Below are 25,059 nucleotides of genomic sequence, written 5' to 3' on the forward strand. Positions count from 1 at the left end.
ACGACAGAGGATGAGATGGCTGGATGGCATCACCGACTCAATGGACATGAGTCTGAGTGAACTCCGGGAGTTGGTGATGGACCCGGAGGCCTGGCGTGCTGCGATTCATGGGGTCGCAAAGAGTCGGATACGACTGAGTGACTGAACTGAACTGAACTGAGAATTATACCGGGAGCTCTTAACTGAGTTATTTGCAAGATATTTATACAGTTTCTGTATAATTAAGATCTCTTAAATTACTTTTACTTTTAGCTGCTCACTTTAGAGAATGAGATGGAGAAAAGAAAGGTCACAGAAATTAATTCTCTTGTTTTGATAGTTATTACTCATTACCTTTGGAGGGAGAGGGAAGTTATTCATAAAATAAAAACATTGGTTTGATGTAAGTTTTTACTACAAAAATAGCAGTTAAGAAAATAAGGTAAAATTTTGTTGGTTAATTAGCCGGATACCTACATGTTTATTTCATTGCTATCAGTGCTATAGTTAAAAGATTTCCTGGATATCTTGTAGTAAATGACCTCTTTAGGGGTATATTTTAAAAATTGCTTTAGCAATATTTCAGAATATTTCTACCAGGTATATTTGCTTATTCCAATCATTTCAGTTATTCTGTAATTAACAAAACAGAGGAAATGTTTTCAACTTTTTCTTTCTTTAGATATGTGTCTCAGAAGAGGATATTTTAGTGTTACTAGTTAACTTTAGATAAAAGATAAATATTACCTAAGTTCATTTGAATATTGGATCCTGTGTCTGAAAAGAATTATTGAGTGCAAATATTATGCATTTCCAAGTATGATGAAGTATATTTAGTGTGTCAGAGTAATGATTTACAACTATGTTTGTCCAGCTACAGCATTGATGAAAACATTGGGCTAATATCAGAAGTAACTAATTTTATTGCTGTGGACTGCTCAGTAGAGGTGTCTTTTTTCAGCTGAGAAAAGTAATTACCTCAGTTCTTCTTTTAAGATGGTATTTAAACTGGACCCAGATTAAAAACTTTAAGGTGGCTTTCTTTCACTGAAGATCAACACGTTCTCATTTCTTAGTTTAAAAAAAATAACATAAAAAATATTGGCTCCTGGATGCTCCTCTTCCTATACAGTTTTACCTGTGTCCCCCCCCCCCCATTTATATATACATGCACATGCGTGTATAACCATTTACTTTGTTCCTGCTAGTCTCTTTCATTTAAATTGTTTATTCATTCTCCCTTAATTTTTCCCTTGTATTCTCCTTGCTGGTTCAGAAATGAATTCCTTTTTCTGCAGAAGCTCAGCAGGAACTGTATTAATGCAGCTGGAACACCACTACTGTGGTGTCAGGATGCTGGGGTGACCTCTGTATTTGAAAAATAGAAGAATTGAAAAGTATCCAGCAGCTAAAATTCAGGAGGAAAAAAATCTTGATGTTATCTTGTTCATTTTTACCAAGGAAGTATTTGCCACATCTCCAAGGTATCCTGTGAGAGAAAAATCATGATTAAAAAAAAACCTTCAAATGAAGATGAAACAGGCAGAAAAGCTGAGTCTGGGATATGTATTAATACTTTCAAGTTGCAACTCATAAGAAACCCTGGAATATTGAGGTGCATGATTGATATAAACAGAAATACAACATTGCCTCTACCCCATTCACTTAAACTGTATTATTTCCAGGAATGAGAACCACCTCAAAAATTTATCTTCCAAAGATAAAAGTGGTTTGTGTTTCTAGCTATCCTTTATCAATGTCAGGCTGTGATGGTTGGCTACTGCGTGGGTATCCTTGTTACTGAGGGCAACGCAACTTAGTCAGGACTGACAGGATGTCCATTTCTCTCCTGCTGGGTCATTTGCTTGCCAACAATATTTTTTTTCCCACGAATAATATTCAATGAAATATCTGATATTTAAAAATAAGATGCTTACCCTTGCAATTGTTATTAAATTCTTTTCCTGGCCAATAATACATAGGCTTTGATCTAAAGTTCTACCACTGCTAGAAGGACTTGTGTGATTACGATAATGTGCACTGCTCTTTTTGCTATTCCTATAGGGAAAATAAACCCCACATTAGTTCCATATTAGTACCTGACTTGGAGAAGTTAAAAAGCACCAGAAAAAGGTTAAACAGAGTCAAGTACACATAAGAGAGCAGGGGTTATTAGTGTTCAGGGAGCCATTAAAAAATTCTGCTTATACAGAAGAATTTATTGGTGCTCCTGCTTCTGGCCGCTTTATGCATTTTAATAAAGAGGGTGTGTGAGAGAGAGAGAGCGCGTGCGTACGTGTGCACTTGCATGCATTTTGTGGCAATGATTGAGCAAGGACTTTAGCTAGTCTGTTGCTAATTTTATCTTTTTTTTTCCTTCTTTCCCCCAAGTCTCTCTCTTTAACTTTTGGCTTCTGAAAGTTCTGAAAGTCACTGTTACAGTTTTATTAAGGCAATCCATGAAAAATATGCCTATTGACTCTATGGATATTTATTTTTCTGATACATGTATTTGGGAAGGCTTTTTACTTTAGCTAGATGTTTGAAGACAATTATCTAGAGGAAAAAAAACTAAATTTGCAGTTATATGAAACAAAGAGTTTGTGAAATTCTATATTTTTTGTTGCTTTGAAACAAAAATGCATTTTATTAAGCTACATGGATCATAACTGAAAGTAGTGTGAGCATACATATTTTACTATTCTTTCTACATTTTCATTGAAATGATCAAAGGAATATAAAATTAGAGAAAAAGGCAAGCTAATGCTGGAAATTAGAATAGAATGTTACCAACACTTAGGAGCTTGGAGAGAGATTTGCAAATATTCTATGGACAAGATTGAACTGTGAGGAGAGCCAACCAGTATGTGAAAGAAATGTCTTTTTTTCTAAGAACAGACACTGAGGCAGACCCAGTTGTAGGCTTGATGAATCTGGGTACTAAGAGAAGAGTAGTCTTTGTGAATGGAGGAAGAAGACAAATATTGGTCTGAACATATGCACCAGATAGAACACTGCATGGCACTTACTCCTGACTTATACCTGGGACATATATCTGGATCAGTTATGTAGAGCTTGATTTTATAGCTAACCTCTACACTTTTTTGTTTTTTTGATGTGTTTCTTTTAATGTTTTTTCATTGTGGTTAGTGAAAACACTTTGTATGACTTGAATTGTTTTAAATTTATCAAAATTTGTTTTATGCTGCCAAATATGGTCTGTCTTTGGTGAATGTTCTGTGTTCACTTAGGAAGAATGTGTATTCTGCTCTTGCTGGACAGAGTTAATTAGGATATGTTGGTTGAATATATTGTTCAAGTCTATATTCCTACTGATTTTCTGTTTGTTTGTTCTATTATTAAGAGATGGGCATTGAAATCCCTAACTATAATTTTAAGTTTATCTATTACTCCTTGAATTTTTATCAGTTGTTGCTTTATGTACTTTGAAATTTTATTATTAAGGGAAAAAAGTTAAAAAGTATTATTTTGTCTTGGTAAATTGATCCCTATATAGCTATGATATTCTTTACTCTGAAATCTAGTATCTGAAAAATACTATCACTCTTTCTTTTGATTAATGTTAGCATGGTGTATCTTTTTACATTCCTTTATTTTTAACCTAAATGTGACTTTGTATTTAAAATGTGTTTTTGTAGGCAGAATGTTAGGTTTTGCTTTTATATCCAGTCTGACAATCTGTGCATTTTAGTTATGATATTTAGACCATTTATGTTTAATGTGATCATTGATATGGTTTGGCTTGAATCTATCACCTTGCTATTTGTTTATCCTCTTTGGTTTTTTCTTTTTCTTATTTTTTTATTTAATGTAACTTGTTTTATTATTCCATTTCATTTCCTTTTTTGATTCATTAGCTATAACACTTTGCTATTTTAGTGCTTGTTTTACAATATACAGTACATAGCTTTAGTTTACCACGGTTTACATTCAAGTGACTTTATACCATGTCATGTTTACTATAAAAATCTTACAATGGCATACTTCTTTCTTCTTTCCTGACTTTTGTACTACTATTGTCTTATATTTAGCTTTTACACATGTTACAAATCACACACTGTGTTGTTGTTTTTATTTAAATAGTTATATTATCTTTTTAAAAGATTTAAATAATGAGAAAAAAGTCTACATATTTACCTATGTTATTATTTCTGGTTGTCTTAATTCTCTTCTGTAGAGCAATATTTCCATCTGATATTATTTTCCTTTGTCTACAGAGCTTCTTCTAACATTTCTTAGAATGCAGGTCTGCTGGTAATAAATTTTCCAGCTTTTATATATCTGAAAAAGTTTTTATTTGCTTTGTCATTCAAAGATATTTTCACTGTGTATAGAATTCTAGATCTCCTCAAATCAGGAAATTCACTGGGTTCTGCCTCAGTTTTCCTTCCCTGTACTGAGGTTAGAAACTCTTTCCAAGCAGTAAGCTAGAGAGGTCTTAGGGCTCCTCTTGTTTGTTTTTCCCTCTTAGGGATCACTGTTTCCACTGCCTGATGTCTAGTGTCCTGAAAACTGTTACTCATATATTTTGATGATTACTTGTTTCTGGCAGCAAGGTAAATCTGGCTCTTGTTATTCCATCTTGTTTGGGAGGCAAAGTCCCTTTACTTGGATTATAATAAAATTTAAAAAAGCTTCATGTATTTAGCTCCATGTGTTTAGTGAAAGTGAGTCTATGAATGTTTAATCATCTTTGAAAATTCTACCATTTATCATCACATAATTTTACTTTTTATTTTATGTAGTACTTAAATTTATCTTTCATCATTTTTTGTTATTAATATTGCTACTACTGCTTTACTTAAAAATTTTATTGAAGTATAGTTGATTTACAATCTTATGTTAGTTTTTGTTGTACTGCAAAGTGAATCATTTATACTACACATTTATCCACTCTTTTTAGATTCCTTTCCCATATAGGCCCTTACAAAATATTGAGTAGAGTTCCTTGTGCTGAAGGTCCTTGTTATCTATTTTATATATAGTAGTATGTATATGTTCAGACTTCCCTGGCTCAGACGGTAAAAACATCTGCCTACAACATGGGAGACCCGGGTTCAATCCCTGGGTAGGGAAGATCCCCTGAAGAAGGAAATGGCAACCCACTCCAGTACTCTTGCCTGGAAAATCCCATTGACGGAGAAGCCTGGTAGGCTACAGTCCGTGGGATCACAAAGAGTCGGACACGACTGAGTGCCTTCACTTTCACTTTCATATGTCAATCCTAGTCTCCCACTTTATCTCTCCCTTCACTTCCTCTTGGTAGCCATAAGTTTGTTTCCTTTATCTGTGACTCTATAATTTGCAAGTAATTTGATTTGTACCATTTTTTTTTAGATTCCACATATAAGCAATATCCTATGATATGTTTTTTTATGTATGACTTACTTCATTCAGTATGACAATCTCTAAGTTGATTCATGTTACTGCAAATGGCATTATTTCATTTTTTTCATGACTGAGTAATATTCCATTGTATATATGTTTACTTTGTTTTATATCTGCTTTGAATCTCTTTAACCATCTCTTTATTTGGTTTTCTTGTTTGAAATTTACATTTTTAGTTGAGATATATAATATTACAAAAAATTTCAAGGCCTATAACACATAATATTATAGATCTCAGTCCTGAGGTCTGTTCCCTGTTGGTAATTACTTTAAAAAATTTTAGCTCTTTTTTCTTATTTCCTTGCATACTTAAAAGAATACTGTAATGATTCCCCCCCCCCCCCCATTTTTAGAGATCACCAATGGACTTCCTATTAATTTTGTGAGATTTAGTTTATACCTTCCCTCACTCCCAGTTATATACACAGTTTTATTCCTTCAGTCTTCCCATTATAAATATGTCATGTTTGTTTAGATCAATGATCAGAATTTTCTTTTTATGAAAGTATATGAATCATATTTTTGTGTTCATTATCTTGTTTAACCTTTTGTTTTTTCTGCATTTCATAATTGTCTTATTTATTTTTACGTTATTATGTATTTGTCACTAATTCAGTTTCATTTATTTACCAAATTGAAAAATAAACTAATACTTGATTCTTATTTATTAATAGTAATCTGAGTGCCAATGCTTTCTTTAGTTGTTTCTTCTGGAACCTTCCATCATTGTGCTACTGCTTGTTTTGCAAGTCTATTGAGTAGTTATCAGCCTGGGACTTCTCTCATCTTCCTGTGAATTCCTATTACCAATCCTTTTTGTTGAATCACTCATTTTCTGTATTCTTGGTATAAGTTCAAAATTTTGTTTGTCACCTCCCATGTAACTTCCTAAGATATGATGCATGGGAGATAAATTTTTTGAGATCTTCATACCTGAAAATGTCTTTACTCTCTATTTTGATTAAAATTTGATTGGGTTTACATTTCTAAATTGAAAGTTCATCTTTCCCTTAGAATTTTTCAGGGGGACACTAGCTTTTAGAGTTGCTGTTGAGAAATCAAATGCAATTCTCACTTCTTATCCTTTGAACTCAACCTGATTTTTCACTTTAAAAGTTTTTTTTTTTTAAAACAGATATTGTGCCCCTAAGGGGTTCTCCTTAGATTCATTGTATTGGGCACCAGCTGAGCTTTTTAAATCTAGAAACTTGTGTCCTTTAGTTATGGACCTTTAAAATACTGTTGCTTGATAATTTCCTTCTCTCCTTTTTCCCTTTGGAGTTCTTAATACCCAATTTTCATTCAGAATTTACTATGGGCAGGTACTGTTCCAATGGCTTCACATGTACTAAATTGAAATAGGTTTCACTAGCACATTCATTTTTCAGATGAAGAAACTGAGCTCAGAGAGGTTAAGAATTTGTCTCAGGTTACACAGGTAATATACAGGGCTTCAAACCTTGACTGCTGGTGGGAATATGGACTTTAATTCTTTCTTATGCATACACTCAAGTGTCCCAAACTCCAGTCTTTAGAGTTACTGGGTGCCTCACCTGAAGTTGTACAGCTAAAGTTAGCTTACTTGGTTTCTGGCCTACTTTAGCTTTCTCTCATCAGCCAAGGCTACTAGTCTGACAAATTTCCAGGTTCAAATACCTGATAATATCTTTTTTCTTAATCATTACCTTTTAATTCTCTTTGTCAGTATGTCTATATATTTTTTATTTCTTTTAATTGCTTTCATGGGTTTCAGGAGAGATAAGAGATAAATATTTGATTTACTTTCTTTAATAAGAATTTCCATCCACTTATTTTCAGTTTTCTGTTAATTTTATATTACATATCACGTGACTAAGTTTGTTTTTTGAGGCATTCTGACAGTGTCTTTTCTCTTAAGGTAACACTGGGTTAACTTGATTGTATTCCTTATATTTTTATTTATAGTAATTATTTACTTTTTATTTTACTTAGAATTTTGGTGAGAATTAAGTAGCTTAATATGTAAAATTCATGTAGAATAGTGTGTGATACATAATCACTAGAAACATCAACTATCCCTCATGCAGTGCTGGTGGGGTTGTATAATGGTGCAACTGCTTTGGAAAACAGTACCAGAAAAAGTTGAATAGAGTTACCATATAACCAAGCAATTCTACTCCTAGGTATATATCTATGAAAACTGTTTTTATGTACACACAAAAATTTGAACATGAATGTTCATAGGAACATTGTCCATAATAGCTAAAATAATGGAATCAGCTCAATTGTCCATTAACCAGTGAATGGATAAACAAAATGTAGTGAGACTATAAAATGGAATATTATTCAGCCACAAAAAGAATGAAGTATTAATACATGCCATAATGTGGATGAACCTGGAAAATATTTTGTTAATTGAAAGAAACCAATTAACAAAAGGCCAAGTATTAAATTATTTCTTTTATAGGAATTGTCCAGAATAGGAAACTTCATAGAGACAGACAGTATATTAGTAGTTGCCAGGGGCTTAGCAGGTATGGGGATGTTTGCTAATGGATGTGGGTTTTTTTTGAGGGGGATGATAAAAATGTTCTGAAATTAGATATTGATGATAGTTGTACAACCTTGTGAATTACTGAAAGCTACCCAATTATATGTTTTATTTTTTAAAAAAATTTTATTGGAGTATAGTTGATTTACAGTGTTGTGTTAGTTTCTGCTATAAAGCAAAGTGAATCACTTATATACACACACGCATATATATTCAGTAATTTTTAGATTATTTTCCCATATAGGTCATTAGAGTATTGAGAAGAATTGCCTGTGCTATACAGTGAATTGTATATTTTTAAAGGGTGAATTTCATATTATGTAAATTGTATCTCAATTTTAAAAACTCAGAGAAAGTTATGTTCATTGATTGGAGAACTCCAAAGAAACTGCTGTCAGTCTTCCATAAAGCTATAGAGTAAACATAATTCTAATAAATTTTCTGGATTTTATTTGTGGAAAGTGACAAGCTGGTTCTAAAATACATGTAGATACATAATGGGCTAGAAGTAGCCAAAGCAACCTCAAAGAATGACAAACTTGTGGGTTTTACAAAAACATCCAGAATATAATCTAGAAATATGTGTTATTGCTATAATAAAGACTATGTGGCCCATATATATTCAGAGTTTATATTCAATTATTCATAAAACAGACTTATGGAATGGAGTCAAGAAGCAGGAAGAAAGCTATGCTTAGTTTCAACAAGTTCTTAATTTCCTATGAATGATGTGTGTCCAGCTTAATAAATGCTCAGTAAATCTCAGTTCCAGAATCCTTAAAGGGTACAGTGAGCCATGTTTTCAGCAGTGGTTTTCCATGGAGAAGCTCAAGACAGATAATACCAAAGGGTGGGTAACAGCTTTTGGTCAGTATTTTTATGCAACACATTTAAGATAAAGAGGAAAACAGTTATAAATGGCATTATCTTGGTATCTCTGTAGGATGTTAGACCAGTTCTTTACATTGATATGTTTCCGAATTAATACTGTTTCAGACTGCATTTCTACCTTATACATATATTTTCAAACAAACTTAAACATGCTCCAGCATGTTTTACTGTCTTTCTCAAAGACTAAATAAAAGAAAAATGTCCATGAACAAAGTTGTATCTTGGTGTTGGGTCTCAGCAGTTCAGGATTATGACATCTATCTATAATCTACCCAAAAAAATCAAAGAAAAGCCAAAATGTACATATTAGCATATGGAGTTTTTGCTTGTAGGTGGACACCATTATTAACAGCCCCACACAATTAACAAACTTGACCTAATGGACATATTTAAAACAGTACCTGACAACGGCAGAATATGTATCTTTTCAAACACACATGGAATATTTATGCAAATTAACCTTATTCTGGGCCTTAAAGCAATTTACGACTTATTTTAAGGCATTCAGATAATATAGTCTGCATTCTCTTATCTCAATGAAACATTTTTTTAAAAAAACTAGAAGAATCCTGTATGTATTTGTCAGTGTTTAAGAAGGAATAAGAGACCACTTTGGGTTTTTCAAACAGATGATATAGAAAATTTGTTGCAAAGGTTTTGGAAGAGCTGGGAGGACAAAATGGAAACATGGTTACATAGAGCAGATGGTGGCTGCTCTTCTGGGTGCCACTGGCGGACCTTTGTTGCTGCTGCCATCACTGCCAGAGGCACAGCCAAAGCTCTATTAGAGGCCAAGGAAGAGTGCTTCTTTCTCTCTTCTGCTTTCTAGTCTCTTATTAGTGCCTCCCTCTAAAAGAACCAACAGGAAGACAGCTAGGGAAGGAGTCTGGAAAATGTAATTGCAAGTTCCTAGCTCTGGCATTACAGGGGAAAAACTGAAGAGCAAATGGAGGACAACTGATACTATACAGAATGCGTGCATGCTAAGTCTCTTCAATGTATCGTACTGTTTGTGATCCTATAGACCATAGCCAGCCAGGCTCCTCTGTCCATGGGATTCCCCAGGCAAGAATACTGGACCACTCCTTTAGGTATATGTACTCAGCACCCATATGTACTCTCATCTTTAAGCCCATGCAAGTAAAATAAACGTGTAACATTATGCTTCTGCCTAACAGGTTGAAACTATTTCTTGTACAAACAAAATGGAAGATACAGAATTCTGTCACTGAATTTATCACTAGATGATATTAATTACCCTTCTAATTTAGTAACAATCCCACTTAGATATCCTGTAACCTAAAGACCATAGTTTTAGTCACTTCCAACATAAAATACAATGACAGGAGAAAGGGAAAAGGGAGAAAAGATTAAAAGATATAGTTATGCAGATAATAAGCAAACAAAAATATGCTTGTCTGCTATAATGCAATTAACATAGAAATCAATAATAAAATTAGAAAAAGCATGTTAGGAAATAAAAAATGAGCTTCTGAACAATTAGAGTCAATGAAGAAGCCATCATGAGGATTAGAAAGCACTTAGAATGGTCAAAACTGAAATGCAGCTAAAGCAGATCTCAGAGGAAATTTTATGGCATTACATGCTGTTATAAAAAGAGATAAGCAAAAATTCAGTAAGATTCCATATTAATTAAATGCAAAGAAAGTAGAAGGAAGAAGGTAATATGCATAAAAGCAGAATTCAATACAATAGAAATCAAGGTATTAATGAAGAGGATCTATAGAACTAAGTTATCTGAAAAGATTAATATAACTGAAAAATGCCTAGTGAGACTAATTAATAAAAAGTAGTCATTATTGGGATTGAAAAATAAAATTTAAGTATAGATATTCTGGATGTTATAATGATATCTGCAGGCTGTAATAATAAATATTCAGGCTATAACTTTGAAAGTTGATGAAAAATGGGCAAAATCTTGGAAAATTTACCAAAAACAGACTCAAGAAAAGACAGGAAGCCCAAACAATAAAAAAAAAAAAAAGAAAGGAGTGTAATTAATAATAAAAAATGTTCCCACAAGAAAAACTCTAATTCCAGCAAAATCTGCAAACATTCAAGGAAAAATAAGTCTAGCATATGCTATTCCAGAACATAGAAAAAAAGATTAGCATATTCTTGATATCAACACTTGACATAGATAATATAAGAAACATAGAACAGTATTATCATGAAAATATGTTTTAAAAAACCCTGCCAACAAAATGTTGGCAAATCAAAACCTGTGATATATATAAAGGATAAAGACTCGAGACTGAGCAGTGTTTGACCTAGGAATACTAGGTTGGTTTAACTTTAGAATATTAGTGTTATTTACTACATTATTAGATTAAAAGAAAAGTCAAACTATCACCTCGATAGACACATACAGGTGATTTGAAATTTACTGTGAAGTTAGGAAATATTTTTAGCAACCTGAGACCAGTAGGGAAATCCCTTAAATTGGTCAGTTCGGTTCAGTTCAACTCAGTCGTGTCCGACTCCTTGCAACCCCATGAACTGCAGCACGCCAGGCCTCCCTGTCTACCACCAACTCCTGGAATTCACTCAAACTCATGTCCATCAAGTCGGTGATGCCATCCAACCATCTCATCCTCTGTCATCCCCTTCTCTTCTTGCCCTCCAATCTTTCCCAGCATCAGGGTCTTTTCAAATAAGTCAGCTCTCTGCATCAGGTGGCCAAAGTATTGGTGTTTTGCTTCAACATCAGTCCTTCCAATGAACACCCAGGACTGATCTCCATTAGGATGGACTGCTTGGATCTCCTTGCAGTCCAAGGGACTCTCAAGAGTCTTCTCCAACACCACAGTTCAAAAGCATCAATTCTTCAGCGCTCAGCCTTCTTCACAGTCCAACTCTCACATCCATACATGACCACAGGAAAAACCATAGCCTTGACTAGACAAACCTTTGTTGGCAAAGTAATGTCTCTGCTTTTCAATATGCTATCTAGGTTGGTCATAACTTTCCTTCCAAGGAATGAGTGTCTTTTAATTTCATGGCTGCAGTAACCATCTGCAGTGATTTTGGAGCCCCCCAAAATAAAATCAGCCACTGTTTCCACTGTTTCCCCATCTATTGCCATGAAGTGATGGGACCGGATGCCATGATCTTAGTTTTCTGAATGTTGAGCTTTAAGCCAACTTTTTCACTCTCCTCTTTCACCTTCATCAAGAGGCTTTTGAGTTCCTCTTCACTTTCTGCCATAAGGGTGGTGTCATCTGCATATCTGAGGTTATTGATATTTCTCCCGGCAATCTTGATTCCAGCTTATGCTTCCTCCAGCCCAGCATTTCTCGTGATGTACTCTGCACAGAAGTTAAATAAGCAGGGTGACAATATACAGCCTTGACGGACTCGTTTTCCTATTTGGAACCAGTCTGTTGTTCCATGTCCAGTTCTAACTATTGCTTCCTGATGTGCATACAGGTTTCTCAGGAGGCAGGTCAGGTGGTCTGGTATGCCCAACTCTTTCAGAATTTTCCATAGTTTAGTGTTATCCACACAGTCAAAGGCTTTGGCATAGTCAATAAAGCAGAAATAGATGTTTTTCTAGAACTCTCTTGCTTTTTCGATCATCCAGCAGATGTTGGCAATTTGATCTCTGGTTCCTCTGCCTTTTCTAAAACCAGCTTGAACATCTGGAAGTTCACAGTTCAAGTATTGCTGAAGCCTAGCTTGGAGAATTTTAAGCATTACTTTACTAGCATGTGAGATGAGTGCAATTGTGCAGTAGTTTGAGCATTCTTTGGCATTGCCTTTCTTAGGGATTGGAATGAAAACTGACCTTTTCCAGTCCTGTGGCCACTGCTGAGTTTTCCATATTTCCTGGCATATTGTGTGTAGCACTTTCACAGCATCATCTTTCAAGATTTGAAATAGCTCAACTGGAATTCCATCACCTCCACTAGCTTTGTTCGTAGTGATGCTTCCTAAGGCCCACTTGACTTCACATTCCAGGATATCTGGCTCTAGGTGAGTGATCACACCATCGTGATTATCTGGGTCATGAAGATCTTTTTTGTACAGTTAGGGTTTCTGAAAAAAAAAAGTAATTGGCATACTTATTGGTGAGATTTTGACACCTTATATATGAGATTAGCAAAAGATGAGGATGTCCCTGTAGCTATTAATACTTTTATTTGGTAGTTTATAGAAAATTTTGATGAACACCATAAAGAATAAGAAGTAAAAAGTATTAGAACTGGATGGAAGGAGAAAAAAAACTCACTATTGACAGATGATAGAGTTGCATAGAAAATACAAAGAAAGCTACAGATAATTTATTAAAATTAATGAGTTTAGAAAAGTATAATTGAATATAAAAATCAATTTACAAAAATCAATTGCATTTCTATAGGCCAGTAACATTCAGAAAATGAATAGAAAAGATGTTTATAATATTAGAAAGATGTGAACACAGAGGAATAAATATAACAAAAGAGATGAATGAGCTTTTTGGAAAAATTACAAAGTTTTATTGAAGGATATTAAAGAGGGCATAGCATGGCATCCCACTCCAATATTCTTGCCTGGAGAAGCCTATGGATAGAAGACCCTGGCAGGCTACAGTTCATGGGTTGCAAAGAGTTGGACACAACTGAGTGACCAACATACACGCACACACAGAACCAAGCTTATGAATCGGAGATTTCAATATTGTAAAGCTGTCAATCGTTCTGTAACTGATTTAGATTCAATGCAGTTCTGCTTAGGATCCACACAGGATTTATTTTTCTTTTGTGACATTTGATAAGCTTCTTATATGGTAATGCAAGGGACCAGGAATAACCATAATACTCTTAAAGACAAATATCAATGTTCAGGAAATTGCCTGGCCAGATCAGGATGTATAAAGCTCTAATAATTGATACGCTTTGGTGTTATAGGGACAGAGCTATAGGAGAGCATGAAGGAGCCCAGATAGAAGACATCCACACAAATAATGATGTTTGATGCATGACAGATGTTATAAATTCAGATCAGAGGAGAGTCAATGGTGATGGGACATCTGGCTATTCATCTAGGAAAAAAAAATGTACTCCTACCTCACACTACACATAGAAGTCACTATCAGACTTAACACCTAATGAGTTTTTAAGTTATAGTTTTTTAAACAAGAAAGCTTTTAGAGGCTAATACAGAAGATTATTTTCATGACCTTGATGTAGGGAGAGATTTCTTAAATAGGAAACATAAACTTGAACCATAAAGGAAAATGTGTTTGAATTTGTACATTGAAATTGAGAATTCGTCAAAAGCTAGCCAGAAGAGAGTAAAATAATAGTAAGCAAAGAGTTCTGTAAATATGTAAAAGGTATTTATAATGTATAATCCAACACTGGACTAATAACCAGGGAATACAGTGAGCTCCTCTGTGGCTGGAGCTGAGACTTCCCACTTTTCGCCCAGGGGCTTCTGGCTAGTGTCTGCAAATGAAGGCCCAAGAGGAAGCTCAGGAGGACCTAGATGAAGTATCTCCTTTCCTTTCCTTTTTTTGTTCCTGCCGCTGTGGCTCCAGTCACAGCATACAGTTGACTCCAGCTTCCAGCTTCTTTTATCATGTCCAGCTATTACTGCCCTTCAGCTATGTGAGAGGAACCCTGTTCTCTAGAGAGCCCCACCTCGAGCTCCTTCTGCCTGCATTTCTGCCTGTGGAGCAAGGAGTCTGCAGGGCCAACGTGATGTGACTACGTGGTGTCTGTTGCCTGCCTGCTCCAGGAGGGGTAACAAAGAACCCTGACATTCCCTGTGCAAAACACTCAGAGTCCCTCCTTCCAAGGGTGGACCATGCCCATTGGAGTGAGCACATTTCGGCTTAGGGATGGCTAATTTGTATATGATTGTGTGCATATGCAAGTGATTGGAACTTGCAAGGGTGTGCTTGGGAGATCACATGTATGTACCTGAGGCCCCTGAGAGAATAGGATGTGCTGGGTGAGAGGGAGTGGCTCATGGTCTGGGGCTCTGAGCCTAGAGTATGGTCAAGTGCTGCCACAGACTAGCCAGAAGCTTTGAGAGGTTGAGAAGTTTCAGTCAATGCTTCTCAAACTGGGGTGAAAATATAGTTTTTCTTTCTTAATTTTAAACTTCAGATTTATCAGAAACTAATACTTTTGTTAAATATAATAAATACAAATTACAAGAAAAATCAAATTTAAAAAAGTGTACAACCAACATAGCATGACTGTCAAATTGCTCTAAAAATTTCTAAACACTGTCAGTTTCTATACTCACTTGGCATGGACCAATAACAAATAATTTTCATCCTGGTATTGCAGGCCATACTTGGAGTACTAGTCACCTAAGTTAAGTCCTGCCGGCCCCCCCACCCCCGCCCCAGACATTGTGAATATATATCTGTTAAAGTGTGATGATAGCACATAATTTAACTGTTTAAATGTAGACAACATTTATTGAGTCCCTACTATGTGCCAGGCACTGTTCTACGTGCTGGGTGGGGACCTAATGGAGCTTACAATCTAGTTGGGACAGCACATAGAGAACAAAGAACATATTAAATAAATGCAGTGTCAAAGTGGTGAGTGCTGTGGAAAATAAAAGGAAAGCATGGAAAATGAATCAGGAATTTCTGGAAGTGGGGTAGAGTGTGTGTATAATTGCAAATTTAAATAGAGAGGTCACATAGACTTATCTGACCTGAGAATGTGACAGTAGAGGACTTGAAGATGGTAAGGTGTGAGCCATAGGAGGTAGACATGGAGGAATCCCTCAGGCTATAATGTGTAGGCACAGGTATGGGCATTCCTGGAGAGGAGGTAGAGAGGAGTGAAGTTAAATCAGAGAGGTAGCTGTGTGCTCAGATTGTGGAGAGTCTCACTGGCATTATTGCTCTTACTGAGTTGAGCAGCCACTGTAGGGTTCAGAGAAGAGTCAGTGTCCCAGCTTGAGTTATATTTAATAGGATTGCTTTGGCTGCCACATAGGGAATAGACTTGGAGAATGGACCATATTGAGTAAAAGAAGCTTTTCACTGAAAGTATACACACTCAGGTAGTAAAACTACAAAGAAAGTCAAAGGAAGAGCAAAATAGGCATTCAGTTCAGTTCAAGTCGCTCCAGTTGTGTCTGACTCTTTGTGACCCCAGGGACTGCAGCACGCCAGACTTCCCTGTCCATCACCAACTCCTGGAGCTTGCTCAGACTCATGTCCATTGAGTTTGTGATGCCATCCAACCATCTCATCCACTGTTGTCCCCTTCTCCTCCTGCCCTCAATCCTTTCCAGCATCAGGGTCTTTTCCAATGAGTCAGCTCCTCGCATCAGGTAGCCAAAGTATCAGAGCTTCAGCCTCAACATCAGTCCCTCCAATGAACATACAGGACTGATCTCCTTTAGGATTGACTGGTTTGATCTCCTTGCAGTCCAAGGGACTCTCAAGAGCCTTCTCCAACTCCGCAGTTCAAAAGCATCAATTCTTCAGTGCTCAGCTTTCTTTATGGTCCACCTCTCACATCCATATTACTGGAAAAACCGTAGCTGTGACTAGATGGACCTATATAAGCATTAGAGTACAGATGACTTCCAGGAGAGACAGATGATGTGATGGGGGAAGGGCTCTAAGTGGCCATGTTCTCTTTCTTCATCTGGGTGGGATTTTTAGTGGTAGTCACTTTATTAACACTTTAACTTTTAAGCATATGTTTTAGACAAGTATTTGATACATACAAGTAACAATAAGAAAGAGAGACAACAGAAAAAGAACCTTTCTCTTAGTAATAACTTAAACTGTTTTGCCCTTCAATTATACAATAGGTTACTGTTTTTCTAGATTAAGATAACAGTTTAAGTTGTGCTTGAATACTCTCTGGGGAATGAAAAGAATACTGATGCTTTATTTGGGTGTGAGTTGTCCCTGACTTGTAGATATCAACTTTTGACTATTAAAATAACACAATAAAATGGAGAAATGGATGTCAGCCAATATGTTTATAGGCTAGACACCTCCAATTTAGATAAACATGCTTATCAGTCGGTATTTTTTGAGCTGCTACATGTGCAAAGAAATTTGGTAGTACAAAGAATATTTAATCTAGTTAGCAAGATGAGATCAATATAACAATTAATTACCCAAGACATTGTATTGTTAATTGCTAAATTGTGTGGTACCAGATGAAAATGTGCTGATAGTATCATCTGAAAATTCTAGCCATAGCAACAGATACAGTCCATGGCTTTATTTTAGAATGAAGAACCTGAGTACAGAATTTTATTGTCAGTTTTTATTATCATATTAACAGAAAAGATTATGGAAAGTAATTTGCTATTGTGTGTCTATATGAATGTTAGTTATCTCTGATGTTTAATAATTTCACACATACTTCAGCCAATATGCTCAGTTTTCTTTTCATGATTCTTCATCTGCCCAGAGTATTTCCATGTTTCTCTTTCCATATTAGAAAGGTGCAAATAGTCCTAGGAAATTGGACTACTCTTGCTGCCTTTGTCTTTCACATATTCTTTAGTGTGAATGAGATTACTAAGTATTTTAGCTTAAAACACCCCCTGCTGGGCTGTATACAGTATAAGTAATCAAGAGAGAATGAATACTATAACTTCAGGAATTTTTAATTTCTTCTGGCTAATTATTTCAATAAGACCTTGAAAACAAACTGGTAATTGGGAATTACCTTAATTAAGCAAATTAAAGGAAGTATTTAAAGTCACTTTTGGGGAAGATTTTATGTTTAGTAGTGCTTTGCTGTGTTTTAATTTATTGATGACATATATTAACATAGCTTAATATCTTTATGAGCTACTATATTATATATTATGAAGTTAATATATTTGTTGTCAAGTGTTGATAATTTTCCTTTGGAGCTCTGGAAAGAAAAACTATTTTAAAGTTTTGTAGTCAAATGGACTCTAACTTTAGGTGTCCACTGCTGTCAAGAGCCAAGAACAAAATTAGTTATGTTGAATGCTTGACATGACTCTACTTCTCATAAATACATGTGGAGAAACAAAATAGTTGTCTTCTTGCTGTGCTTTCATGTGTGGCTAGAGTCTAAAATAAATGGTGTATTTCAAGTAAACTGTTGAAAAGTCTGACTGTACTGTAATGGTGATTCAGTTATTTTTTTAATGTATGGATTTGCCTTAAAGTATTTTATCCCTGGAAACATTTTTCATACCATATAGTTTCAGGGGTTTAGTAGTCCCATTTGCTTTTCTTTCCTAAATTCTATCCTAATTCCAGTCACTTATTCTCCCAAGCTGTGTTAATATTGAGAATTATCCGGGAGGAAAGGTGGGAATGAGGAAAGTGTGGCCTCAGAGGTGTGTGTTTATCTTTTGCTTTATTTTATTTGACATTGTTTTGGCCTTAAGCAAAGAGAGGAAATTTGCTTTTGTGATTCACTTGCTTATATAAAGGAAAAAGAACCGCCTGCCCTTTTTTTAAAAAAAAAAAAGAAAGAGAGAGAAAGACATCTTTAATAATTCTGTTTTAGGATTTCTTCAAGGTATGACATATATCCTAGATTAAAGGCATTCGTGTAGTCAGCAGGAATCTAGCCTCAGTTCATATTAATGCCTATAAGAGTCGATTCTGTGCCAACACTATTTCTAGGGATGAAATTAACAGCAAGGTGCAACAGCTCATTGATGTCAGAATAATAACTTACCATCTGAATGTCAGGAGTTGGTAGAGCCTTATTTGCTTGGGGATTTTAAATGTCCTGAAAGGTCTGAGAAACTTGGGTAAGTCTACATTTGACTTTGTTCCTTATCCCCGGGTTGTTTTCATTGGGAAATTTGAGCTTCAAGTTCTGTTCTGTGTTTAAGTGGGTGTTCCTTGTAGTGTACTGAAGTGACTAGCAACTGTATTAGAAGTATGTGTGTGGGAAGATAGTTGAAGAAGACTATAGCCTGCCCTGAGGTAAAGATGTTTAGATAGATGGAAACGCAGTGAGAATGGAGGGTTCTTTGGCACCCTTCCAAAGGCTCTCCTTCTAGTTTTAAGCTCCCTGAGGTATTTGGAAGGTAGGCAGTATTAAAATTAACATATTAAATACTTCCCATTCTGTAATGATTCCTGAGTTTTTGATTTATATTAACCAGGCCTGGTTAATATTTTTTTCCCATACACAGTCTGAGTTCCTTAATAATCTCCTTGAGGTCAAGGATAGTGTCACTTTTACTATATGTCTCTAGGGTACTCAGTAATATTTGCAGAATATAAGACCAAATGAGAATGCTCATTTGGATTAAGGTAATGCTTGCTTTTCCATTTTAATGTAACTACTACTGAAATCAGATCAGATCAGATCAGTCGCTCAGTCGTGTCCGACTCTTTGCGACCCCATGAATCGCAGCACGCCAGGCCTCCCTGTCCATCACCAACTCCCAGAGTTCACTCAGACTCACGTCCATCGAGTCAGTGATGCCATCCAGCCATCTCATCCTCTGTCATCCCCTTCTCCTCTTGCCCCCAATCCCTCCCAGCATCAGAGTCTTTTCCAATGAGTCAACTCTTCGCATGAGGTGGCCAAAGTACTGGAGTTTCAGCTTTAGCATCATTCCTTCCAAAGAAATCCCAGGGCTGATCTTCAGAATGGACTGACTGGATCTCCTTGCAGTCCGAGGGACTCTCAAGAGTCTTCTCCAACACCACAGTTCAAAAGCATCAATTCTTCGGCGCTCAGCCTTCTTCACAGTCCAACTCTCACATCCATACATGACCACAGGAAAAACCATAGCCTTGACTAGACAAACCTTTGTTGGCAAAGTAATGTCTCTGCTTTTCAATATGCTATCTAGATTGGTCATGACTTTCCTTCCAAGGAGTAAGCGTCTTTTAATTTCATGGCTGCAGTCACCATCTGCAGTGATTTTGGAGCCCAGAAAAATAAAGTCTGACACTGTTTCCACTGAAATAATTATCCACATTTCCCTCCATTATTTAAAAAAAAAAATTTATTGAATGCTTGTGTTAGATTTTCACAAATAATACCTTTCCTGTTGGCCACATTGTATTAATAATCTCAACTGGGAAGAGTTTCACGTTTGAAGAGGTGTGATTCTTCTTAGACCCATTCCCTGCCTTTCCCTTGCTGTTCTGTTTGCAATGGGTCCAACACCTTGAGTCTGTTTCTTAGGTTCGCTTGCTAACTGGTTTCCAGTTAGGTTTGGCCAACAGCAAGAGAATGGTGAGCAGGCTGAAGGGAGAAGCCAGGGCATGTCTCCGTGGGTATGTCCTCCTGTCTCCTTCTGCTTCAGGTTGAGTGCCTAACAGTATTTATGTCTCTGTTCTTGTTCTAGCTCCCACCCCGTATGCCCTCCTGCAGTGGCTTCAGTTTCTGCTGGGGGCTCTGGTAAAGTACCTCCACCCTTTGTCCCTTTTGCTTAGAGATTGACAGTGGCTCCTTTCTCTCTTCACTTCTTTCCTTTCTTCCTTCATTCCTTTCTTTTTTCTTTTTCATTATTTTCTTCTGACCGAAATATAATTCAGATACCATAGAATTCAGCCTTTCAAAATGTACAATTCTTCGGTTTTTAGTATATTTACAGACTTGTGTGAATATCACCGGTTATTGAATTTTTGAACATTTTCATCATCCCAGAAAGAAACTTTGTACCCCTTAGCAGTCACTTCCAATTTTCCTCTACTTACAACCCCTGGCAAACAAGAATTTACTTCTTGTCTCTATAGGTTTGCCTGTTCTGCATGTTTAGTATGGAACCATACAACATGTGGCCTTTTGTGACTGCATTCTTTCAGTTAGCATAATGTTCATCCACACTGTAGTATATATAAGTACTTCAGTTTCATGGCTGAATGATATTCCCATTGTATGGATATATCACTTTTCACTTATCTATCCATTCATCAACTGATGAACATTTAGTTGTTTGCATTTTTCAGGCCATTATGAATAATGCCGCTATGAATTTTCATTTGTAAGTTTTTGTGTGAACTTATGTTTTCACGTCTCAGACTGAAATTCTCAGTTCTCTTAAGCCGAAAGAGAGAGACCTAGGAGTAGAATAACTTGAATCATAAGGTAACTCTACACTGAACCTTTAACAAACTGGACAGTAGTTTCTTTGTACTGCAGATCTCTGCATTACTGTTCTCTTTTTGGCCATTTGGCTTTTCCAGCCCCTTTATTACTAGTTTCTTTTTTAAAAAATATTTAAATTTTTTAATTGAAGGTTAATTGCTTTTTTGTGGTTTTCTGTCATACATCAACAAGAATCAGCCATAGGTATCCCTATGTCCCCTCCCTCCCAAATCTCTCTCTCATCACCCTCCTCATTTCACCCTTATTTTTCTCTATTAAAACAGACAATTCTGGTGTAAACTTTGTCTCCTTGACTGAACCTGACTGAGATGGTTTCACAAAAGTCAAAGCTATTTATCCTATCAACTTTCTTCTCTTTGCATAACTGAGAAACCACAGTTATGCCAAAATAGAAGAAACCACAAAGTTGTTAGCACTATCAGGGAACAGGTATCTGGTTAATTAGATTTTGCAACTTTATTTGGTAATTTGCTATTGTCACCAACTTTGAGTATAAGTAATTTATTTAGAGAGCAATTCCAGAACCCTTCAAGAGAGTAGGGAAGTGAAACAGGAGGGAAGAAGGCAGTAAAAGATGCCTTGATGAGCAGGTGACTGTTGAGGTCAACTGGGGCTCAGTTCTGCTGAGGACCTTAGAGAAGCTATAGAACATGTCCCAGAATTGTCTAACCCGAGGGGTGTGGAAACTGGGGGATCTCTTCACTGTATTTTGTCATTGCTCGATGGCTGCTCCCCAGGGAATTAATTCCCCAAGCACTTCAGGCATAGTCCTGTGGACAGAGAAAGACTGAAGATAGGGTCCCAGATGCTTTCAGGAAGCATTGCTCAAATGTTGACAGAAGTTGGGAGATCTGTAAACTCCTCTAGGGTAGTGATCTTGCATTTGTATCTTTAAATTTCACTTGTGAATAATAAGAATTAGTTGATTTTATGCATGTGTGAAGGAAACTATCCAGGGAAACTTCCTGAAGCTTTTATTTATTTATTGAAGCTGTCATCTTATGTTTATACATTGGAACTTTCCTTTCAGGTACTGGTTGATCTCGAAATTATGTGTTTTTAGAAAGAACCACAAATTCTCAGTTTGTAGCCAGACCATCAGCTCTACTGTCACATCCTGAAAGAAGCCTCATAGAAATACATACAAAGTTAAAATTTCCTGGATACTTTTAGCTGTAGAGAATAAAATCTATAAGGGAAAATAAAGTCTTTCACCCCAGGTTTTCATAGACAAAAAGCAGAAGTTTGTGACTTATGGACTTCGTGATTTCAGAAGTCCTGAGAAATGACAGTATTAAAAAAAAAAAAGACTGATTAAAATCAGGAAGTTTTGAGGAGTTTCTTAAAACAATGGAGCAAAAAAATAAATAAATAAAAATAAATTAAAAAAAAAATAAAAAAACACAATGGAGCAATAGACAGAACTTGTTTAGATCAAGTTTAAAAAGGCAGTGATAAAAATGTAAATTAGTAATTGCCTCTGGTTCTCTTAACTAGCTGAATAAATTTAGATGCAATCAACTCTCCTCCCTCAGATTAAAACTGTGTTTTCATTGTGTTGAAAGCAAAGTGATAGGAAAGCAGAGAGCTTTAAAAATTGAGAAATTACATGTAAATGGGTTAAGGCCACTGGCATTTGGGAAGCTTCTTTCCTATTCTTGGATCTAGCCCAGGGATCCCCTGGGGCAGGGCTGGGCCACATCTAAACCATTTTAAAGAATTTGCAATGTCTCTTGGTCATCCAAATGGGTCATAGTGATCACTGTTACATAAGTTATTATAGAACCTTCACTGTCCATGCCTTGATCCCTATAGTCTGGAGCAGGCAGTGGTATTTAATCATATCTGGCATGGTTTGTCTCCCCATTTGGGAAGTGACAGCAATTTATACTTTGCCTTTAGCATCCTCCACTTTCTGTTTCACACCTTCAACTCCTCTCTCCATAATCCTGCTTGTTTTCTTTTGGGTAGTGTGAAAGTGAAAGTTGGTCAGACATGTCCGATTCCTTGCGACCCTATGGGCTATACAGTCCATGGAATTCTCCAATCCAGAATACTGGAGTGGGTAGCCTTTCCTTTCTCCAGGGGATCTTCCCAACCCAGGGATCGAACCCAGGTCTCCCACATTGGAGGTGGATTATTTACCAGCTGAGCCACAAGGGAAGCTCTTTGGGTGGTGTACGCTTCAGCAAACCTTATCACCTCTTGGAATCTAAGATTTACCAGCTACAGATAATAATAGTGGCTACTTCAGAGTTGTAAGAGTTAAATGAGAAAATACATATTGATGGCTCCACAGAGTGGTACTGAATAATTGGTAGCAGTTATGATTACATCCAGGCCCCACTTGTTAGGCGAAGCACACTGACTGGAACCACCCACCCTGCAGGCACCATGGTAACCATTTGCATGCGTTGTGTTACGACAGGAGGTCCTGGTAAGGAACACAGAACTATTAAATCACCAACAACTGCAAGAGTTCGGGAAAGGTCAAAGGGAGACACCACATGTCCCACCACTTCCCAGAATCCTTCTCGCATCCATCTTGGCTGAACAAGGCATGCACCACCAGGAAGGAATCTTGAGTCAGGATGATTGGCTAAAGACAACCTGGAAACTAATCCCAACACCATAAAACCAGAGACTGCCAGCCACGTGGCAGAGCAAGTCTCCTGGGTTCCCCTAACCTACTGCTCTCTGCCTGGACACACTTTCCCAATAAAATTTCTTGCTTTGTCAGCACATGTGTCTCCTCTCACAATTCATTTCTGAGTGTTAGACAAGAGCCCAGTTTCAGTCCCTAGAAGGGGTCCCCCTTCCTGCAACACACTCATCTGTCTGTTTTCTTCTTGAGTGACCCCTATTACCTGCTGCTTCAGCCTTCCACCATCCTCTTTTATATCCTTGGGATATTTTCTCAGAAATTTCTTTCTGTCTTGCTTTCTAAGCCCTCTCCTTTCCCCCTCTGTATTTTTGTAGTTCTTTCCTTCCCTTGCTGCCCCTTGCTAAATTTTTTTGGAACAGTTGTCTTTACCTGCCACATTCACTTTGTTTCCTAGTTACCCTGTATCCCTTGTGCCCTGGCTTAGACATTTCCTTCCAAATGTGACCCTTCTCAAGGTCATTAATAAGCCCCTGCAGGTAACATCCTGAAGCTTTTTTTATTTTTTAATGCTCCTTCACTTCTTGGCTGTATTTCACACTGTGCTCACACACTCCTTGAAAATGTCTGTGCTTTTGGCCTCTGGGGCCTTCCTGTCTAGGTCCCCTTCCTTTCTGACCACTCACCTTCATTTCTCCCATTCCTTTCCTGTTTCTTAAAGGCTGGTGTTTGCAAGTTTTCTGTCTCTGGGATTCTTCTTGCTCTTCCTGAGATTACTGTTTGCATCCATATCTAAGGCTTTGATGTTCATTGTCTCAGGGTAAGAGCTTATTCTGAACTCCATTTGCTTACTAGTCATTTCTAATAAACTGGGCACTGACTCCCAAACTGAACCGATTACCTTCTGACACACCCTCTTCCTTTCTTGTGTTTAATGGTGTCAGATCAGATCAGATCAGATCAGTCGCTCAGTCGTGTCCGACTCTTGGCGACCCCATGAATCGCAGCACACCAGGCCTCCCTGTCCATCACCAACTCCCGGAGTTCACTGATACTCACGTCCATCGAGTCAGTGATGCCACCCAGCCATCTCATCCTCTGTTGTCCCCTTCTCCTCCTGCCCCCAATCCCTCCCAGCATCAGAGTCTTTTCCAATGAGTCAACTCTTCGCATGAGGTGGCCAAAGTACTGGAGTTTCAGCTTTAGCATCATTCCTTCCAAAGAAATCCCAGGGCCATCCACCCAATTGCTCAACTGGAAACTTATCCCCCTTGGACTCTTCAGTCCCTCATGCTAGGGTCCGTTTCGCCGTTTTACTTTTTGGCATTCAGATCTGCTCCTTCCTCTTTGTTTCTCCTGCCACTAAGACTTTGTGGTCTCCCAGATAAATTATTATGGTAGCAACTTAAGTCACCTCTAGACCTAAAAACTCTCATTCCTCTTCACATTTCTTAAATGCAGGTTGTATCAGGCAACTTCCCTACTTGAAAACCTTTGATAGATTTTCATTGCCTACATCAGTGACTCCCACTTTGTGCCTTGGATGGTACTTGAGAAGAATTAAATGTTACTGGAATGGA

General features: G+C 36.9%; 1 long non-coding RNA gene across 2 annotated transcripts in view; it reads left to right on the top strand.

The window, feature by feature from the left end:
- LOC112580259 overlaps positions 1-25,059 on the top strand; it is a 221,666-nt gene that overhangs the window by 131,233 nt on the left and 65,374 nt on the right. Inside the window, exon 4 of one of the 2 annotated variants that reach the window (XR_006546371.1) lies at positions 23,306-23,590. The exons of the other annotated variant lie outside the window; for it this stretch is intronic. This is a non-coding gene — a long non-coding RNA (uncharacterized LOC112580259). Of the gene's footprint in view, positions 1-23,305; positions 23,591-25,059 lie in introns of those variants that run through there. 2 annotated transcript variants of the gene reach the window in all.

This window comes from Bubalus bubalis, chromosome 18 (assembly GCF_019923935.1).
Source record: "Bubalus bubalis isolate 160015118507 breed Murrah chromosome 18, NDDB_SH_1, whole genome shotgun sequence".
NCBI classification, from domain to species: Eukaryota; Metazoa; Chordata; class Mammalia; order Artiodactyla; family Bovidae; genus Bubalus; species Bubalus bubalis.